The following is a 20,204-nucleotide window of genomic DNA, read 5'->3' as shown; positions in this document are numbered from 1 at the left end:
GACAGAGAGAGAGAGATTGGGGGGGACAGAGAGAGAGAGGCGGGGGACAGAGAGAGAGAGAGAGAGGGGGGGGGCAGAGAGAGAGAGAGAGAGGGACAGAGAGAGAGTGAGACAGAAAGAGAGAGAGTGAGACAGAGAGAGAGAGAGAGAGAGAGAGAGAGAGAGAGACAGAGAGACAGACAGAGAGAGAGAGAGAGAGACAGAGAGATACAGACAGACAGAGAGAGAGAGAGAGTGAGAGAGAGAGTGAGACAGAGAGAGTGAGAGAGAGTGAAACAGAGAGAGAGTAAGACAGAGAGAGAGTGAGAGAGAGAGACAGAGAGAGAGAGAGAGAGAGAGACAGAGAGAGAGAGAAAGAAAGAGGGGAGGAAGAGAGAAAGTGGGAGAGGAAGAGGAGAGGGAAAGGAGCTAGGGAAAGAGAGAGTGGGAGAAGGAGGGAGACGGAGAGAGAATCAGATGGGCCAGACAGAGAGCTCTTATCCCTTCTGACAGACAGAGAGAGAGAGAAGAGAAAGAAAAAGGGGAGGAAGAGAGAAAGTGGGAGAGGAAGAGGAGAGGGAAAGGAGCTAGGGAAAGAGAGAGTGGGAGAAGGAGGGAGACGGAGAGAGAATCAGATGGGCCAGACAGAGAGCTCTTATCACTTCTGACAGAGAGAGAGAGAAGAGAAAGAAAAAGGGGAGGAAGAGAGAAAGTGGGAGAGGAAGAGGAGCTAGGGAAAGAGAGAGTGGGAGAAGGAGGGCGACGGAGAGAGAATCAGGTGGGCCAGACAGAGAGCTCTTATCACTTCTGACACATTTATCAGTAGCCTACTGTGTTTGTGTGTGTGTGCGTCAATACTCAGAATGAAAAAATGATTGATTATCTGGCTTCGAGATCACTGTCAGTGTTTTGTTCTAGAATATATAACATGATTGATTGCTGTGCAGTATTTGCTTAACAAAATGCAAGGACTTCCCCTAGCCCATCAAAATATATGTATATGTAACATTTGTGCTTGTGTATCTGTTGTCTATCTGTTGCGCAGTTGTGTAAATAACCAGTATTTATATGGATGACCACCTGTGTCCCTGTATCCATTTGATCTGATGAGTGTGTGTGTGAGTGTGTGTGCACACGCGCACATCTGTGTCCCCGTGTGTTATCTTCTCCTCCAGCCCAGCGCTGGTGACGCACGACACAGAGCTGCAGAGCTGTGAGTCATATTGCCCCCAGAGCAACCAGCCAGCTACACCCGTCCCTCTCTCCCTCCTCTCTCTCACTCTCTCCTTCCTTCTCCCTCTCTCTCCCCCCCTCTCTCCACTGTCGCTCTCTCTCCGCTATCCCTCTCTGCTTGCTCTCCCTCCTTTTCCCTCTCATTCAATCACTCCTTTTGTTTCTCCCTCCCTTATTTCTATTGTGTCTGCTTTCATCCCTCGTTCATTTTATACCCTACTCTGCATTCTCCCTCCCTCCCTCCATCTGCCAGTATGAACACACAGCTACCTTTTCCAGATGGATTAACTAAGCTATTCCTTCATGGTAGTATATCCCTCTTCCCCCTGAGAATATGCTTTACAGAACACCATTACTAATACTAACATGTGTGTGTGTGTGTGTGTGTGTGTGTGTGTGTGTGTGTGTGTGTGTGTGTGTGTGTGTGTGTGTGTGTGTGTGTGTGTGTGTGTGTGTGTGTGTGTGTGTGTGTGAATGCAGCCAGGTCATTCAAGAAGCAGGATGTCGGGAGATTACTTCAAAATCGGTCACTAGGGGCAGCGGTGAGCGCTACTACCAACAAGTCGGCTTAGGTTTTGCTAGGGTTTTCCTTAGGTTTTGCTAAACCGCGAGCACCAGATCAAAGGGTGTTTAATACCACTTTTAAAAAATCCTATCCCAAACCTTAGCCCTTAACCCCTTGCACTCATGGGAGTTGGCCTATATGGATAGGTCTAAACTGAAAAGTTTCTTATAGAAGAAATATGGAAAGCATATGTCTACGATAGACTATGGAGAATAAATATTAGTTTATCGTAAGAGAACTGTAGGTTCGCCCACCGGTGATGTGGAGCAGAGCATGCTGGGCAATCTCCAGCTCTGAGAAGAAGTAACAAGAATAAAGTTAACTGCCAAAGGAGTCCAGATCAGACAGCCTTGAGCTTTTGCTCACCCAAGAGAAAGAGGATTCACTTGCGTCTACCCTCAGCTGGCACTGCCAGTCGAACACCATGGAATATGAGCGTCGAGCTGTGGACTACGGAGTGCCGACCATGCGGAATGTGAACAAGGTGCTCGCTACCCAGTACGACCCCCTTGGGTTCATTCTGCCATACACCACTCGAGCCAAAGTGTTGGGGCAGCGCCTCTGGGACTTGGATTTTTAGTTGATTTATTAGGATCCCCATTAGCTTACGCCAATGGCCACAGCTAGTCTTACTGGGGTTCGACACATAACAAAAAAGACATTACAGACCCTCTTCTCCCTCGAGACCTACTCCGGGCTTTGAACAATTGGGAAAGAGAGCTAGAGATCCTGTCAAACATCACCCTGTCTAGTTGCTACACACCTGCAGTTGTCGACTATTCGAGTGTCACCAGAGAGGTCCATGTGTTCTGTGTCTGTTGCGTACCTGAGAACAGAAGATAGTCCCGGCAAAGACTTACCTGTCCTTCCTCAAGCCAGGTCCAGAATTGTTCCTAAGCAACTACCTTCCATGCCAAGACTGGGGATCTGTGCAACCATCACTGGAGCCGAGCTTGCCAAGCTACTAGAGCTTACCTTGAAACTCGACCAGATCAACCTGTGGACACATTCCACAACCGTGCTGATGTGGCTGCAGTAGGAATCTTGCCGCTTCAAAGTTTCCGTAGACACCAGGGTACCCAAGATTCTAGAGCATACAGACTTCCATGCATGGCGCTATGTGGACACGGCAAGGAATCCCGCAGATTACATCAAGAGGCAAAACTCTGCAAGACCTTGCAAACCCAACAGGTGGAGCTACCTTTCCTCAAGGACAGAACATACACCAGTCCTGTCGTCCGGTTAGTTGTCCTCTCAGCTACCCCGGACAGTGAAGACATAGCCACTCCCAAGATTCCTTAGCCTTTCTCAGGAGTCACAATTTGGGGGCAGCTGTACGAAAGGCTATGGAAAATAAATATTAGTTCATCATAGGAGAGCTGTAACTCCACCCACCGGTGATGTGGAGTAGAGTATGCTGGATGATTATTTTTTTAAAGAATTATTTCACCTTTATTTAACCAGGTAGGCTAGTTGAGAACAAGTTCTCATTTGCAACTGCGACCTGGCCAAGATAAAGCAAAGCAGTTCGACACATACAAAAACACAGAGTTACATATGGAATAAACAAACATACAATCAATAGTACAGTAGGAAAATCTATATACAGCATGTGCAAATGAGGTAGGATAAGAGAGGTCAGGCAAGAAATAGGCCATGGTGGCAAAGTAATTACAATATAGCAATTAAACACTGGAATGGTAGGATGTGCAGAGGATGAATGTGCAAGTTGAGATACTGGGGTGCAAAGGAGCAAGATACATAAATACAGTATGGGGATGAGGTAGATTGGATGAGCTATGTACAGGTGCAGTGATCTGTGAGCTGCTCTGACAGCTGGTGCTTAAAGCTAGTGAAGGAGGTAAGTCTCCAGCAGATTTTTGCAGTTCGTTCCAGTCATTGGCAGCAGAGAACTGGAAGGAGAGGCGGCCAAAGGAGGAATTGGCTTGGGGGTGACCAGTGAAATATACCTGCTGGAGCGCGTGCTACGGGTGGGTGCTGCTATGGTGACCAGGGAGCTGCGATAAGGCGTGGCTATACCTAGCAGAGACTTGTAGATGACCTGGAGCCAGCGGGTTTGGTGACGAGTATGAAGCGAGGGCCAGCCAACGAGAGCATACAGGTCACAGTGGTGGGTAGTATATGGTGCTTTGGTGACAAAACGGATGGCACTGTGATAGACTACATCCAATTTACTGAGTAGAGTGTTGGAGGCTATTTTGTAAATGACATCACCGAAGACGAGGATCGGTAGGATGGTCAGTTTTACGAGGGTATGTTTGGCAGCATGAGTGAAGGATGCTTTGTTGCGAAATAGGAAGTCAATTCTAGATTTAATTTTGGATTGGAGATGTTTAATGTGAGTCTGGAAGGAGAGTTTACAGTCTAACCAGACACCTAGGTATTTGTAGTTGTCCACATATTCTAAGTCAGAACCGTCCAGAGTAGTGATGCTGGATGGGCAGGCAGGTGCGGGTGAATACGGCTACACAGTAATGTCTCTTATCGATGGCAGTTATGATATTGTTTAGGACCTTGAGCGTGGCTGAGGTGCACCCATGACCAGCTCTGAAACCAAATTGCATAGCGGAGAGGTACGGTGAGATTCGAAATGGTCGGGAATCTGTTAACTTGGCTTTCAAAGAACTTAGAAAGGCAGGGTAGAATAGATATAGGTCTGTAGCAGTTTGGGTCTAGACTGTCTCCCCTTTGAAAGGGGGATGAACGTGGCAACTTTCTAATCTATGGGAATCTCAGGAACGAGAGGTTGAACAGGCTAGTAATAGGGTTTGCAATAATTTAGGCAGATAATTTTAGAAAGAGATGGTCCAGATTGTCTAGCCCGGCTGTAGGGGTCCAGATTTTGCAGCTCTTTCAGAACATCAGCTATCTGGATTTGGGTGAAGGAGAAGTGGGGGAGGTTTGGGTGAGTTGCTGTGGGGAGCGCAGGGCTGTTGATCGGGGTAGGTGTAGCCAGGTGGAAAGCATGGCCAGCCGAAGAAAAATGCTTATTGAAATTCTAAATTATTGTGGATTTATCGGTGGTGACAGTGTTTCCTAGCCCCAGTGCAGTGGGCAGCTGGGAGGAGGTGCTCTTATTCTCCATGGGACTTTACAGTGTACCAGAACTTTTTTGTCGTTAGGCTGTATTGTCCTGTGCAGCATATAACCTATTGTCGCCATCTCTTTGTTTATAGCCTATGTAATTGGAGATTTGTTTGTGGTGTGCCTTTTTTTTGCATGTTATTTTGGCATTAATACGTGTCACATATCATTTTGCAAACAATGTAATAAAACATTTTTAAAAATCCTTGAGAAGTTACATACAAACATGGTCTCTTTTTCCCTTCTTGAGTAAGGCAGCTCCAAAATGCAGGTATTACAGCCTCGCTCAGTGCTTTCTGTGATGGTGGGGCAGCCAGCGGAAAATACGGAGCATAGGGGTTGGTAAAGTTCTCTAGTTGCACCGTGATTGGCTCAGTGTTCTGTCACTCAAGAGGACATTACGTACCGCAAAATCTATGGGGAGAGCTCTAAAATTCAAGCCCTTTGGGTGCTGCCATAGAGTTACATTAGAAGTATCCATTCTAGAAGGCTCAAGGTCAATGGCCACAAATAAAATGACGTCAAATCACGTTATATCTACGGTAGCTTTGATTGGACTGATCACGTCAACATCGTGCTTTCAAAATCTTAGCTAACAAGCTAGCAGTCATCATCGTGAATCAAGTCGACAATCTACTAACAAATCCTTTTCAACCCTGTTCATATGAAGAGAAATAATGAAGAGAAATTATACATAAAACCTGTCAGTGCTCATCGACAATAAACATTACACATCAAGTTGTAAATTGCAAATTCAACAATGAGTGGTTTGGAAGGAATTAGTGGCTAACTGCAAGCATCACAAAGCCACCACTAGCCTGCTATTCAGTGTAGTGGGTGGGTGGTCCTAGTCTGGGTTTAAGGGTCTCTTTTCCAAGCTTAAAGGAATAAACATTCAACATTGTGTCATGGCCGTCGTTAAAGGAAGACCAAGGTGCAGCGTGGGGAGCGTACATTTTATTTTATTTTGTAAAATGTCGCCAACAAAACAAGAAACAACAAAAACAACCGTGAAGCTTACGAGGGCTATAGTGCCACTAACAAAGACAACTCCTATAATGACAAAAGGGAAAAGAGCTGCCTAAGTATGATTCCCAATCAGAGACAACGATAGACAACTGTCCCTGATTGAGAACCATACCCGGCCAAAACATAGAAACACAAAAACATAGAATCAGAACATAGAATGCCCACCCAAATTACACCCTGACCAAACCAAATATAGACATAAAAAAGGTCAGGGTGTGACACATTGGCCAAGCTGTCAATCCAGCATGACTTTTTCTGCGCTCAAAACAACTGGAAACTCAGAACTGGGAAATCTCAGACTTCATTGAGTTCAAGACAACTGTGAAAATACGTTTTGAATGGTCAACCAACTTGGAATTGCAAGTCAGGAACTCTGGCCTATTTCTAGAGCTCCGACCTGAAGATCACTGATGTCATGATTCAACCTTGCTTTTTTCCAGAGTTCCCAGTTGTCTTGAAAGCACCATAAATCCAGATAATTCCAGAATTTGATGACAGTTTGATGACAGAATTTTCCCATGAAGGACTGCCGCTCCACTTTCCTGTTCAAGTGAGCACAGCACAAGGTGAATTGAAAAATGTTTTGTATGCTGCTGCATAAATGATGTCATATGCCAGGGAGATTTGTATACTGAAGCTAAGAAAGTAATACTAAGTGTATGTTGTGTAGTAAGCTGTTAGTAGCCCATGTGCCTCACCCAAATAATTTGGTCCCTTTTCCCCTCGTAATTTTTCCTACAGTTCTGACTTGGTGGTGCACATGTAGCCTATAGCCTATTTTAGAGAAATGTAATAATTGGATATTGTAAGAGCCTTCATTGTCTGCTTTGATGCCCCCTTTATTTATCGTACGGTTCTGGCTTGGTGTACAGGGAGAATACTGTAAGAACGGCACATTTTCTGAATTCTGTCGCTGTACATGTCAAAGGTGCTGAACAAATAGTTGTATTGACTACGTCCGTCCAAGCTCGCTCATTAATGTCTTAATCGAAATGACAGATTGCCTCTTATCTGCTCGTTGTCTCCATATGCCGTAGTTTGTACATCTCAATTGTCAGTAGAAACCACATTTGTTAAAGCAAATCAGCTATGTTTTGCATCTAACATTTTTTTTGGGGGGGGGAGATTGCCCCACCAAGATTTACATGCTAAAATCGACAATGCTTAGCCCATACATTGTGTTCTGCTGTACCATTCCTGCTCTATGTGAATCAGCATTATCAAACCATCTCAACTGGAATCCTACCTCTCTGTCGTCTGTGTACCTGGGAGAGAACACATTAACTGCTAAGAAAACCCTAAGAATACACCGCCCGACAAGTCCTGCACTTCAATATGCATAACCATGGTAGCAATTAAAATAATTAAGGTGATGACACAACTGTTTCAACTGACACAAATCCTGAATCCAAACATTACACTGTTGTTTTTCTGTGCATTTTACATTTACTATACTTTTTGCCACATTTGTTGATAACGAAATGTAAAAATACCCTGGATATATTCAGTAACATCATAATCATTTCCTTGGAAAATGTGAGGTAGATGCAACATAAGACAAAAAAATTGACAAGGGTTTGTGTGAGAGGTCTAACTGGTGTTTCCAAGTGGCCACACACCTCTCCTAAGTAATGTTAATGCACTTTTATGACTCAAAGAGTCTGTTTTGAGCTCTCCGGGCTGTGCCGTTGATGAACTAGAGCAAACACACTTGTAGTTGATTTGTTTGATTTGTTTGGAAAACAGTCCTGCATCCCCTCATGTTTACGCAATCCAAAAAACGGTCCATTATAAATCACAATCTGGGTCAGGTGGGCCCTGTGGTTAAGGGCGCTGTACTGCAGCGCCAGCTGTGCCACCAGAGACCCTGGGTTCGCGCCCAGGCTCGGTCGTAACCGGCCGCAATCGGGAGGTCCGTGGGGCAAGGCACAATTGGCCTAGCGTCGTCCTGGTTAGGGAGGGCTTGGCCGGTAGGGATATCGCGCACCAGCGACTCCTGTGGCGGGCCAGGCGCAGTGCGCGCTAACCAAGGTTGCCAGGTGCACGGTGTTTCCTCCGACACATTGGTGCTTCCGGGTTGGATGCGCGCTGTGTTAAGAAGCTTGGTTGGGTTGTGTATCGGAGGACGCATGACTTTCAACCTTCGTCTCTCCCGAGCCCGTACGGGAGTTGTAGCGATGAGACAAGATAGTAGCTACTAAAAACAATTGGATACCACGAAATTGGGTATAAAAAAATAATAATAATATAATACGATTTTACAGTTCTAGGCTTTCATTCAAAGAAGCAGATTGTAATTTGGGTGTGCATAGAATGCCATGAGTGCATTCAGATGTGTGGTCTGTGGCAAATTGCCTTCACAATACAATAAACAGACTCATTCTGTTCAGGACAACCCATGTCATACTGCAACTGTACATCAAACATAGTAATCATAATCTTTGACACTGTGTATTAGTGTCTGTGCACTGTATGTGGTTGGGTGCCTGTAGGATATCCCTGTTCCCCAGAGACTAGCTCTCCATCTCCGTTACTAACACCATGTCTCACTAAAGACTGGAATTCCCTATGCCTGGCTAGCTTCAAGCAGACCTTTATACTCAGCTGGGGGGTATCCCCAGTAATTAACATAATAAGCTATAATGGTTAAGAAGACAGGATACACCTGCTCAAATCGGATTACTATTGAACATACTTCTTTCCGTAAAAAATATTATAGTTTGATTACATTTTAGGGTATCTGGGGAGTCAATAGAAATGTATTTTGATTTGTTGAAAGAAAGTTTAGGGATAGATTTTCGGATTCCTTTCTCTGCATGTTGAACGAGTGGATTACTCAAATCGATGACTACATAGACTTTTTGGGATATAAAGAAGGATGTTATCTAACAAAACTACACAACATGTTATAGCTGGGAATCTTTGGATGACAAATCAGAGGAATATTTTCAAAAAGTAAGTGAATATTTAATTGTTATTTGTGAATGTATGAAACCTGTGCCGGTGGAAAAATATTTTGATGTGGGGCGCTGTCCTCAAACAATCACATGGCATGTTTTCGCTGTAATAACTACTGTAAATCGGACAGTGCAGTTAGATTAACAAGAATTGAAGCTTTCAGCCGATATAACACACTTATATGTACCTAAATGTTTAATATCCATAATTTTTATGATTATTTATTTGAATTGCGCGCCCTCCAGTAAGTTGTCCCGGTAGCGGGACGCCTATCCCTAAGGCTACACAGTGCATTCGGAAAGTATTCAGACCCCTTGACTTTTTCCACATTTTGTTATGTTACAGCCTGAAAGCAATGATGCTACAAGCTTGGCACACCTATATTTGGGAAGTTTCTCCCATTCTTCTCTGCAGATCCTTTCAAGCTGGATGGGGAACATTTACATTTACATTTAAGTCATTTAGCAGACGCTCTTATCCAGAGCGACTTACAAATTGGTGAATTCACCTTCTGACATCCAGTGGAACAGCCACTTTACAATAGTGCATCTAAATCATTAAGGGGGAGGGGGTGAGAAGGATTACTTATCCTATCCTAGGTATTCCTTGAAGAGGTGGGGTTTCAGGTGTCTCCGGAAGGTGGTGATTGACTCCGCTGTCCTGGCGTCGTGAGGGAGTTTGTTCCACCATTGCGGGGCCAGAGCAGCGAACAGTTTTGACTGGGCTGAGAGGGAACTGTACTTCCTCAGTGGTAGGGAGGCGAGCAGGCCAGAGGTGGATGAACGCAGTGCCCTTGCTTGGGTGTAGGGCCTGATCAGAGCCTGGAGGTACTGCGGTGCCGTTCCCCTCACAGCTCCGTAGGCAAGCACCATGGTCTTGTAGCGGATGCGAGCTTCAACTGGAAGCCAGTGGAGAGAGCGGAGGAGCGGGGTGACGTGAGAGAACTTGGGAAGGTTGAACACCAGACGGGCTGCGGCGTTCTGGATGAGTTGTAGGGGTTTAATGGCACAGGCAGGGAGCCCAGCCAACAGCGAGTTGCAGTAATCCAGACGGGAGATGACAAGTGCCTGGATTAGGACCTGCGCCGCTTCCTGTGTGAGGCAGGGTCGTACTCTGCGGATGTTGTAGAGCATGAACCTACAGGAACGGGCCACCGCCATGATGTTGGTTGAGAACGACAGGGTGTTGTCCAGGATCACGCCAAGGTTCTTAGCGCTCTGGGAGGAGGACACAATGGAGTTGTCAACCGTGATGGCGAGATCATGGAACGGGCAGTCCTTCCCCGGGAGGAAGAGCAGCTCCGTCTTGCCGAGGTTCAGCTTGAGGTGGTGATCCGTCATCCACACTGATATGTCTGCCAGACATGCAGAGATGCGATTCGCCACCTGGTCATCAGAAGGGGGAAAGGAGAAGATTAATTGTGTGTCGTCTGCATAGCAATGATAGGAGAGACCATGTGAGGTTATGACAGAGCCAAGTGACTTGGTGTATAGCGAGAATAGGAGAGGGCCTAGAACAGAGCCCTGGGGACACCAGTGGTGAGAGCGCGTGGCGAGGAGACAGATTCTCGCCACGCCACCTGGTAGGAGCGACCTGTCAGGTAGGACGCAATCCAAGCGTGGGCCGCGCCGGAGATGCCCAACTCGGAGAGGGTGGAGAGGAGGATCTGATGGTTCACAGTATCGAAGGCAGCCGATAGGTCTAGAAGGATGAGAGCAGAGGAGAGAGAGTTAGCTTTAGCAGTGCGGAGCGCCTCCGTGATACAGAGAAGAGCAGTCTCAGTTGAATGACTAGTCTTGAAACCTGACTGATTTGGATCAAGAAGGTCATTCTGAGAGAGATAGCGGGAGAGCTGGCCAAGGACGGCACGTTCAAGAGTTTTGGAGAGAAAAGAAAGAAGGGATACTGGTCTGTAGTTGTTGACATCGGAGGGATCGAGTGTAGGTTTTTTTCAGAAGGGGTGCAACTCTCGCTCTCTTGAAGACGGAAGGGACGTAGCCAGCGGTCAGGGATGAGTTGATGAGCGAGGTGAGGTAAGGGAGAAGGTCTCCGGAAATGGTCTGGAGAAGAGAGGAGGGGATAGGGTCAAGCGGGCAGGTTGTTGTGCGGCCGGCCGTCACAAGAAGCGAGATTTCATCTGGAGAGAGAGGGGAGAAAGAGGTCAGAGCACAGGGTAGGGCAGTGTGAGCAGAACCAGCGGTGTCGTTTGACTTAGCAAACGAGGATCGGATGTCGTCGACCTTCTTTTCAAAATGGTTGACGAAGTCATCTGCAGAGAGGGAGGAGGGGGGGGGAGGGGGAGGAGGATTCAGGAGGGAGGAGAAGGTGGCAAAGAGCTTCCTAGGGTTAGAGGCAGATGCTTGGAATTTAGAGTGGTAGAAAGTGGCTTTAGCAGCAGAGACAGAGGAGGAAAATGTAGAGAGGAGGGAGTGAAAGGATGCCAGGTCCGCAGGGAGGCGAGTTCTCCTCCATTTCCGCTCGGCTGCCCGGAGCTCTGTTCCGTTGCTGCACAGCTATTTTCAGGTCTCACTAGAGATGTTTGATCGGGTTCAAATCAGGGCTCTGGGTGGGCCACTCAGGGACATTCAGAGACTTGTCCCCAAGCCACTCCTGCATTGTCTTGGCTGTGTGCTTAGGGTCGTTGTCCTGTTGGCAGGTGAACCGTCGCCCCAGTTTGAGGTCCTGAGTGCTCTGAAACAGATTTTCATCAAGGATCTCTGTATTTTGCTCCATGATGCTGCCACAACCATGCGTCACCATAGGGATGGTGCCAGGTTTCCTCCAGACATGACACTTGGCATTCAGGCCAAAGAGTTCAATCTTGTTTTCATCAGACCAGAGAATCTTGTTTCTTGGTGGTTCTTAACTTCTTCCATTTAAGAATGATGGAGGCCGCGGTGTTCTTGGGGACATTCAATGCTGCAGACATTTTTTGGTATCCTTCCCCAGATCTGTGCCTCGATACAATCCTGTCTCGGAGCTCTACGGGAAATTCCTTCAAACTCATGGCTTGGTTTTTGTTCTGACATGCACTGTCAACTTTGGGACCTCATATAGACAGGTATGTGCCTTTCCAAATCATGTCCAATCAATTGAATTTACCACAGGTGCACTTTAATCAAGTTGTAGAAACATCTCAAGGATGATCAATGGAAACAGGATGCACCTGAGCTCAATTTCGAGTCTCACTGCAAAGGGTCTAAATACTTATGTAAAAAAAGTATGTCTCTGTTTTACATTTTTATTTGTCATTATGGGATACTGTGTGTAGATTGAGTGGGAAAAAAAATAGTTGATAAATTTTAGTATAAGGCTGTACAGTAACAAAATGTGGAAAAAGTCAAGAGGTCTGAATACTTGCCGAATGCACTGTACTGGTATTCCTGTGTTGACTGGTTATTTTAAGTAAACTCTTGAATAGACACCAGTTGGGGAAAATCACCATTTGATACACATAATGTAGATAAACATAAATCCTCTCCCGGCTATGAGTCATTACCCTGCCTCTGTTACGTGTGGGAAACTAGGCAGCCTATATAAAAAAAAAAAAATGATTTGCACTGAAGTAGGATAAGTTCCCTGCACCTGTCTCCTTACTCTAGAACCCATTGAATAAGACTGAAAACCACTGAGTGGAAAGCGTGTTCACGAAAGCAACTCTTTTCCTGTCTGCAAGCAAGCGCATGCACACCAGCTGGGGGAGAGAAAGGGAGAGGAATATGCAGAGTTTATTTACTTTCAAGGGGAATAGAAAAGGAAAATATGATGGTGGATGTGACAGCAGCAGAGCCAGACCAGGGGTGCACAGCTGTTGCCCATGGCTACTCAATCAGTCTGGTTCAATCAGTCTGCACTCTTCATATGGAAAAACAGTCGGTGTTCCAATTCAGAATTCTTCTTATTCAATTCAATGGGGCAATCTGCAGTTCCTGCATCGATTACTGGACTTCATGATAAAGTGATGATATGTACCTGTAACGGCTCTCGTTGGGAGAAGGAAGAGTGGACCAAAGCGCAGCGTGGAAAGTGTTCATGATTCTTTTATAAAAAATCTTTTAAAAAAAACACTCGAACAAAAACAAAAGAATACAGTTCTGTCAGGCAGAAATACTAAACAGAAAGCAAGATCCCACAAAACCAAAAAGGAAAAAGACAACTTATATGTGATCCCCAATCAGAGACAACGAAAGACAGCTGCCTCTGATTGGGAACCACACTCTGCAAAAAACAAAGAAATAGAAAACATAGACTTTCCCACCCGAGTCACACCTCACCTGACCAAACATAGAGAATAAGAAAAGGATCTCTAAGGTCAGGGTGTGACAGTACCCTGATTCTTGAAGAACATAACTTATAAATGCCTCCTGAGCTTAGTTCAACTGTCTTACCCCATCGGAACCCAAAATATAAGCTTTTTTACTTCAATGTTTATAAACAAAGTAAATGTGAACAAACACTATCTAGCCTCAAAACATGGTTAAAACTATACTTTCGATATAATGATTGGTCAGTCCTTGTTTGCATCCATATACAGTTGAAGTCAGAAGTTTATATACACCTTAGCCAAATACATTAAAACTCAGTTTTTCACAATTCCTGACATTTAATCCTAGTAAAAATTCCCTCTCTTAGGTCAGTTAGGATCACCACTATATTTTAAGAATGTGAAATGACAGAACAATAGTAGAGAGAATGATTTATTTCAACGTTAATTTCTTTCATCACCTTCACAGTGGGTCAGAAGTTTACATACACTCAATTAGTACTTGGTAGCATTGCCTTTAAATTGTTTCGCTTGGGTCAAACGTTTCGGGTAGCCTTCCACAAGCTTCCCACAATAAGTTGGGTGAGTGTTGGCCCATTCCTCCTAACAGAGCCAGTGTAACTGAGTCAGGTTTGTAGGCCTCTTTCCTCGCACACACTTTTTTGGTTCTGCCCACAACTTTTCTATGGGATTGAGGTCAGGGCTTTGTGATGGCCACTCCAATACCTTGACTTTGTTGTCCTTAAGCCATTTTGCCACAACTTTGGAAGTATTCTTTGGTGTCATTGTCCATCTGGAAGACCCATTTGCGACCAAGTTTTAACTTCCTGACGATGTCTTGAGATGTTGCTTCAATATATCCACATAATTTTACTTCCTCATGATACCATCTATTTTGTGAAGTGCACCAGTCCCTCCTGCAGCAAAGCACCCCATGACATGATGCTGCCACCCCCGTGCTTCACAGTTTGGATGGCGTTCTTCGGCTTGCAAGCCTCCCCCTTTTCCCTCCAAACATAATGATGGTCATTATGGCAAAACAGTTCTATTTTTGTTTCATCAGACCAGAAGACATTTCTCCAAAAAGTACGATCTTTGTCCCCATGTGCAGTTGCAAACCGTAGTCTGACTTTTATATGGCGGTTTTGAAGCAGTGGCGTCTTCCTTGCTGAGCGGCCTTTCAGCTTATGTTGATATAGTACTCGTTTTACTGTGGATATAGATAATTTTGTATATGTTTCCTCCAGCATCTTCACAAGGTCCTTTGCTGCTGTTCTGGGATTGATTTGCACTTCTCGCACCAAAATACGATCATGTCTAGGAGACAAAACGCGTCTCCTTCCTGAGCGGTATGACGGCTGCGTGGTCCCATGGTGTTTATACTTGCATACTATTGTTTGTACAGATGAACGTGGTACCTTCAGGCGTTTGGAAATTGCTCCCGAGGATGAACCAGACTTGTGGAGGTTTACAATTTTTTTCTGAGGTCTTTTCTGAGGTCGATTTCTTTTGATTTTCCCATGATGTCAAGCAAAGAGGCACTGGGTTTGAAGGTAGGCCTTGAAATACATCCACAGGTATACCTCCAATTGACTCAAATTATGTCAATTAGCCTATCAGAAGCTTCTACATCCATAACATGATTTTCTGGAATTTTCCAAGCTGTTTAAAGGCACAGCCAACTGAGTGTATGTAAACTTCTGACCCACTGGAATTGTGATACAGTGAGTTATACGTGAAATAATCCATCTCTAAATAATTGTTGGAAAAATTACTTGTGTCATGCACAAAGTAGATGTCCTAACTGACTTGCCAAAACTGTAGTTTGTTATCAAGAATTTTATGGATCGGTTGAAAAACGAGTTTTAATGACTCCAACCTAAGTGTATGTAAACTTCCGACTTCAACTGTATATATATTTGTAATAATGACAATTGCAACAATACTGAATGAACAATGAACACTTGTAATTTAACTTACTATAAAACATAAATAAAATCTTTTTAGTCTCAAATAAATTATGAAACATGCTCAAAAACACAGTGTTGGAGAAGAAAGTAGAAGAGCAACATGTGCCATGTAAAAAAGCTAACGTTTAAGTTCCTTGCTCAGAACATGAGAACATATGAAAGCTGGTGGTTCAATATTCCCAGTTAAAAAGTTTTAGGTTGTAGTTATTATAGAAATTATGACGCGTCGACTATTTCTCTCTATACCATTTGTATTTCACCTTTGACTATTGAATGTTCTAATAGGCACTTTAGTATTGCCAGCTAATCTCAGGAGTTGATAGGCTTGAAGTCATAAACCGCGCTGTGAAGCAAGCATTGCAAGCAAAGAGCTGCTGGCAAACGCAGTAAACTAATGCTTGTGAATTAATGCTTACAAGCCTGCTGCTGCCTACCACTGCTCAGTCAGACTGCTCTATCAAATCATAGACTTAATTATAATATAATAAACACAGAAATATGAGCTGTTGGTCATTAATATGGTAAAATCTGGAAACTATCATTTCGAAAACAAAGTGTTTATTCTTTCAATGAAATATGGAACCATTACGTATTTTATCGAATGGCAGCAACCCTAAGTCTAAATATTGTTGTAACATTGCACAACCTTCAATGTTATGTCAGAATTCTGTAAAATTCTGGCAAATTAGTTTGCAACAAGCCAGGCGGCCCAAACTGTTGCATATACCCTGACTCTGTGTGCAATGAACGCAAGAGAAGTGACACAATTTCCCTAGTTAATATTGCCTAGTTTAATGCTAGCTAGCAACTTACCTTGGCTCCTTGCTGCACTCGTGTAACAGGTGGTCAGCCTGCCACGCAGTTTCCTCGTGGAGTGCAATGTAATCGGCCGTGTTGATTACCGATCGTTATGAAAACTTGAAATCGGCCCTAATTAATCGCCCCATTAATCGGTCGACCTCTAGCTACAATAGCCCGTTGTAGGGCTTTATAAGTCAGAGGGAAAATAATGAATGAGAATGCAAAACAGAGAGCAGCGAGAGAAGAAGAAAATAGAGATATAGAATACAGAATCAATGCAAAGAATACATAAAATCTATACAATCACAGTTGAAGCATCTGTCTAACCTCTCAACAAAACAAGAACAGGTACTTTAGGCTTCTGACTGACTGTGCGTTGGAAAGAGGGCCTGGTCTACACAGGGAAAGGGTGCAAGGGGAAGAGTCCCCACCTCACAGCTGTTTCCTTCCAAACAAAAACGTGAAGTGAAATGATTTACATTTGAAGGTAAACTCTTTCTCCCGTCCTATAACCTTGGTTCTGTAGATTCGGAATGGAAGTGTTGACCTGTTTGTCCTCCCCTGCTGTCCTCTCCATCTCTCCTCTATCACCTCAATCTCATCTTTCTCCTCTTCATTTTCACCATTCTCTCTCTCAATCTCCCTCGCTTTTCTCTATCGTTTTCTCCTCTCCTTAATTTGACCACTCTTCCCCCCTATCACCCCCCCTCACCCCAAATCTCCTCACCCTTCTCTCTACGTTCTCTCCATCTTCTTCTTCTCCATCCATCTCTCCCTTCCTGTGACGCACATTTCACCTTGCTCACCCTCCATACCTACTCTCCTTAAATCTCTCCTCTAACCTGTCTCTCCTTTTTTCCCTTCTTTTTTCTCCTCTCATCGCCCTCCACCTTTCATCTCCTATGACGCACACAAGTGATACATTTCGCCTGCATCCCAAATGGTGCCCTTTTTCCTTCATCGTGCACTACTTTTGACCAGAGCCTGATGGACCCTTATGATCAAAAGTAGTGCACTATGGAATTTGGGACACAGACTCCGAGTCATCATAGAGCCACTTTAGTGCACCAGAAACTTTAAACTGTTTTTGGGGCGAGTTGACACAGAGAGAGGATGGGAGCTAGAAGATAATGTGTGTGTGTGTGTGTGTGTGTGTGTGTGTGTGTGTGTGTGTGTGTGTGTGTGTGTGTGTGTGTGTGTGTGTGTGTGTGTGTGTGTGTGTGTGTGTGTGTGTGTGTGTGTGTGTGTGTGTGTGTGTGTGAGAACGTGTGTGTGTGAGAACGTGTGTGTGTGTGTGTGTGTGTGTGTGTGTGTGTGTGTGTGTGTGTGTGTGTGTGTGTGTGTGTGTGTGTGTGTGTGTGTGTGTGTGTGTGTGTGAGAGTGTGTGTGTGTGTGTGTGTGTGTGTGTGTGTGTGTGTGTGTGTGTGTGTGTGTGTGTGTGAGATAGAAGATAGATAAGGAGAAGATCATATGAGAGTGAAAGTAGGCGTGTTTGAGCTTCCTCGCCGTCCAAATTGATGATAATTTGCCACAGAGAGTGATGTATGTGTTAGTGTGTGAGCAGCAACGGAAGTGTGTCATTACGTTCATCGCCATCCTAAGTATCATGATTAGCTGAGGACCTGTCTCTCTCCACCTCTTTCTGACTCTGACTCTCTCTCTCTCTCTCCACCCCACTCCTCTCTCCATCTAAGGGATGCGTCATTCTCAAACTGCCGGGTCAAGTGGGAAACCAATGTAAAATTATAGCAGAGAGAATAAGGGGAGAATAAATTAAGATTGGAGAGAAGACAGAGAGTTGATTAAGAGAAAGAAAGGGAGATGGAGAGAAAGAGTTGAAGAATTGAGAATAAAAGAGAGAGAGAGATAGTGAGAGAGAGGGGGAGACAATGAAAGAAAGGAAGAGATGAAGAGTTGAGAAAGAAACGAGAGAGAGAGCGAGAGAGAGAGAGAGAGAGAGAGAGAGAGAGAGAGAGAGAGAGAAAACAAATCAGCCCACCTCCCGCTACCCCTTTACATGCACACTCTACACCATAAACCCTCTGAAAGGCGAGAAGAATGAATCTGAAGAACCTGCTTCTGCTCACTTACTTTCACTCTCACTCTCCATCTTAAACTATTCCCTTTCTCTTTCATTACTCCACTATACCTCCCTCCCTACCTTCCTCACCTTCGCCCCCCCCTAACCCATCTTACTTTCACTCTCACTCTCCATCTTAAACTATTCCCTTTCTCTTGCATTACTCCACTATACCTCCCTCCCTACCTTCCTCACCTCCGCCCCCCCCCCACCCCATCTTACTTTCTGTCTCACTTTACCGTTGAAAACCCTTACCCTCTCATTACTCCCCCCTCGACTCCTACGCCCCCTTCGTCCCGTCCACCCTACCTCCATCAATCCATTCTGGCAGCTTAAATTATCTCTCCCCACCAGCTATTATTTCTATGACTCACTACACTGCAACACCACCACACCAATACCGCCCTGACAAATTACTGTCTGACTCTCTGCTGCCCACTAGAGGACACACACACGCGCGTGCATGCATACACACACATACACGCACGCATCACACACACACGCACATGCACACGCAAACACACACCAATACCACCCTGACAGCTTTATTGACTGACTCTGCTGCCCACTAGAGGTGGGGACTGCAGTCCATTCATAAAAACAGATGGGGGGAGGGAAGAAAATGGTCAGGATCACCTAAATTCGCCAAATACATCTGAATGTACAAGAATTTGACTCTGTGAAATGGTGCTGCCGCAATAAACAGAATACACAGACAATAAATATGTGTGTGTATATCACACATAAGACCGCCTCGCTCCGAGCCCCTGTTAAGCAATGCAGGTTTCCTACTCGTGGAAATTCTACGCTTGACCACTGCCGCAGCGCCTTTTAGACACGGGCTATAAGACCGTCTCCCATCCTCCTTTCAGTAAAGGACCAGGATGACAATTTTCTGATCCCCGTCTAACAAACAAAGACTCAAGAGGGAAGTCCCCGGGGGGTTCAGGTCTGTACACCGTTGGTCCGACCAATCAGAATAAATGACGTGATACTGATAGTGTCTTACCGGACGAGCTTAACACTTTCTCCTCACGCTTCGAGGGACAATGACGACTCTGAGCTGCCGAGAGCCCCTGAAGGGAAAACGAGGGCTATGTACTTATGTAAGTCGTTCAAACGTGTCAACCCTCGCAGGGCTGCCGCGCCAGACGGCATCTCTAGCTCAGGCCGCTGTCGCCACCTGCTTCAAGGTGTCCACTGTCATCCCTGTGCCCAAGAAGTGGGAATAACTGAACCGACAAGCGTCCCGCAGCACTCACCTCCGTCATCATGAAGTGCTTCGAGGGGCTAATCAAAGACCATATCACCTTGGTAGGCGGAATTGGAGAGTGGAGTTGCTGAAGTGGTCGTGGAGTTGCTGAAGTTGCTGAAGTGGTCGTAGGAGTTGCTGTGTGGGAGATGATGGTCAAAGATTTTTTTTAAAGTATTTTTAAAAATTAAAGTAAAAATTAAACATAATAAAAAGTACATTTGAATGACACTGAGGGGCAGTGTTTTTACAACTACTGCCGGTTTGCCTGAGACTGACGCCGTGCAGGTGTTTGTACACATGCATATACACACACTCTCATTAAAATAAACGCATACAGGAACACACACATACATGTAATAGTGCCAGACATGCACACAAACATGTACAGCTGGCATTGCTGTTATGATTTTAGCTGTCCTTGATGTCCTTTGTTTTACATGTATTATTTTGTTTTATTATATTTTCTTGCGTTGTTGTTTTCTTCTGTCTTTTCCTTTTTTCTTAGTTCATTCTTTTGGTTGTTGGTGCATTGGGAGATTCTTGGGGGTGGGGAATGGAATTAATTGTATTTTTTACTTTTCTTCTTGGGTGGAGGCTGTGGGAGGGGTCTCGAATGGTCGAGGGACAGCTATTGGGGAACTGTGGGGGGATCTTGGAGGGTTCGGGTTCATGTTTTTTGGCCTGATGGTAGATCGGTCAACATGCCCTTGAGCAGGGCATTGACCCTGGATGCTTCTGTGTGTCGCTCTGAATGGGAGTCTGTTGGATGACTGGTATGATGTAGTTGTTGAGCAGCTTCACCGCAAGTATATTGCATGTTTTGAATATTCATTAAATAAAATAAAAAAGGCAATATCACTTCCTTCCACCTCTCCAATTTGCCCACCACACTGACCAATCCACTCTGCCCACTGCCCTCACCCACCTGGACAAAAGGAATGCATATTGTGAGGATGCTGTTCATC

Source organism: Oncorhynchus masou, chromosome 27 (assembly GCF_036934945.1).
Source record: "Oncorhynchus masou masou isolate Uvic2021 chromosome 27, UVic_Omas_1.1, whole genome shotgun sequence".
Taxonomy (NCBI): Eukaryota; Metazoa; Chordata; class Actinopteri; order Salmoniformes; family Salmonidae; genus Oncorhynchus; species Oncorhynchus masou.
Note: the sequence above shows the minus strand (reverse complement) of the source record.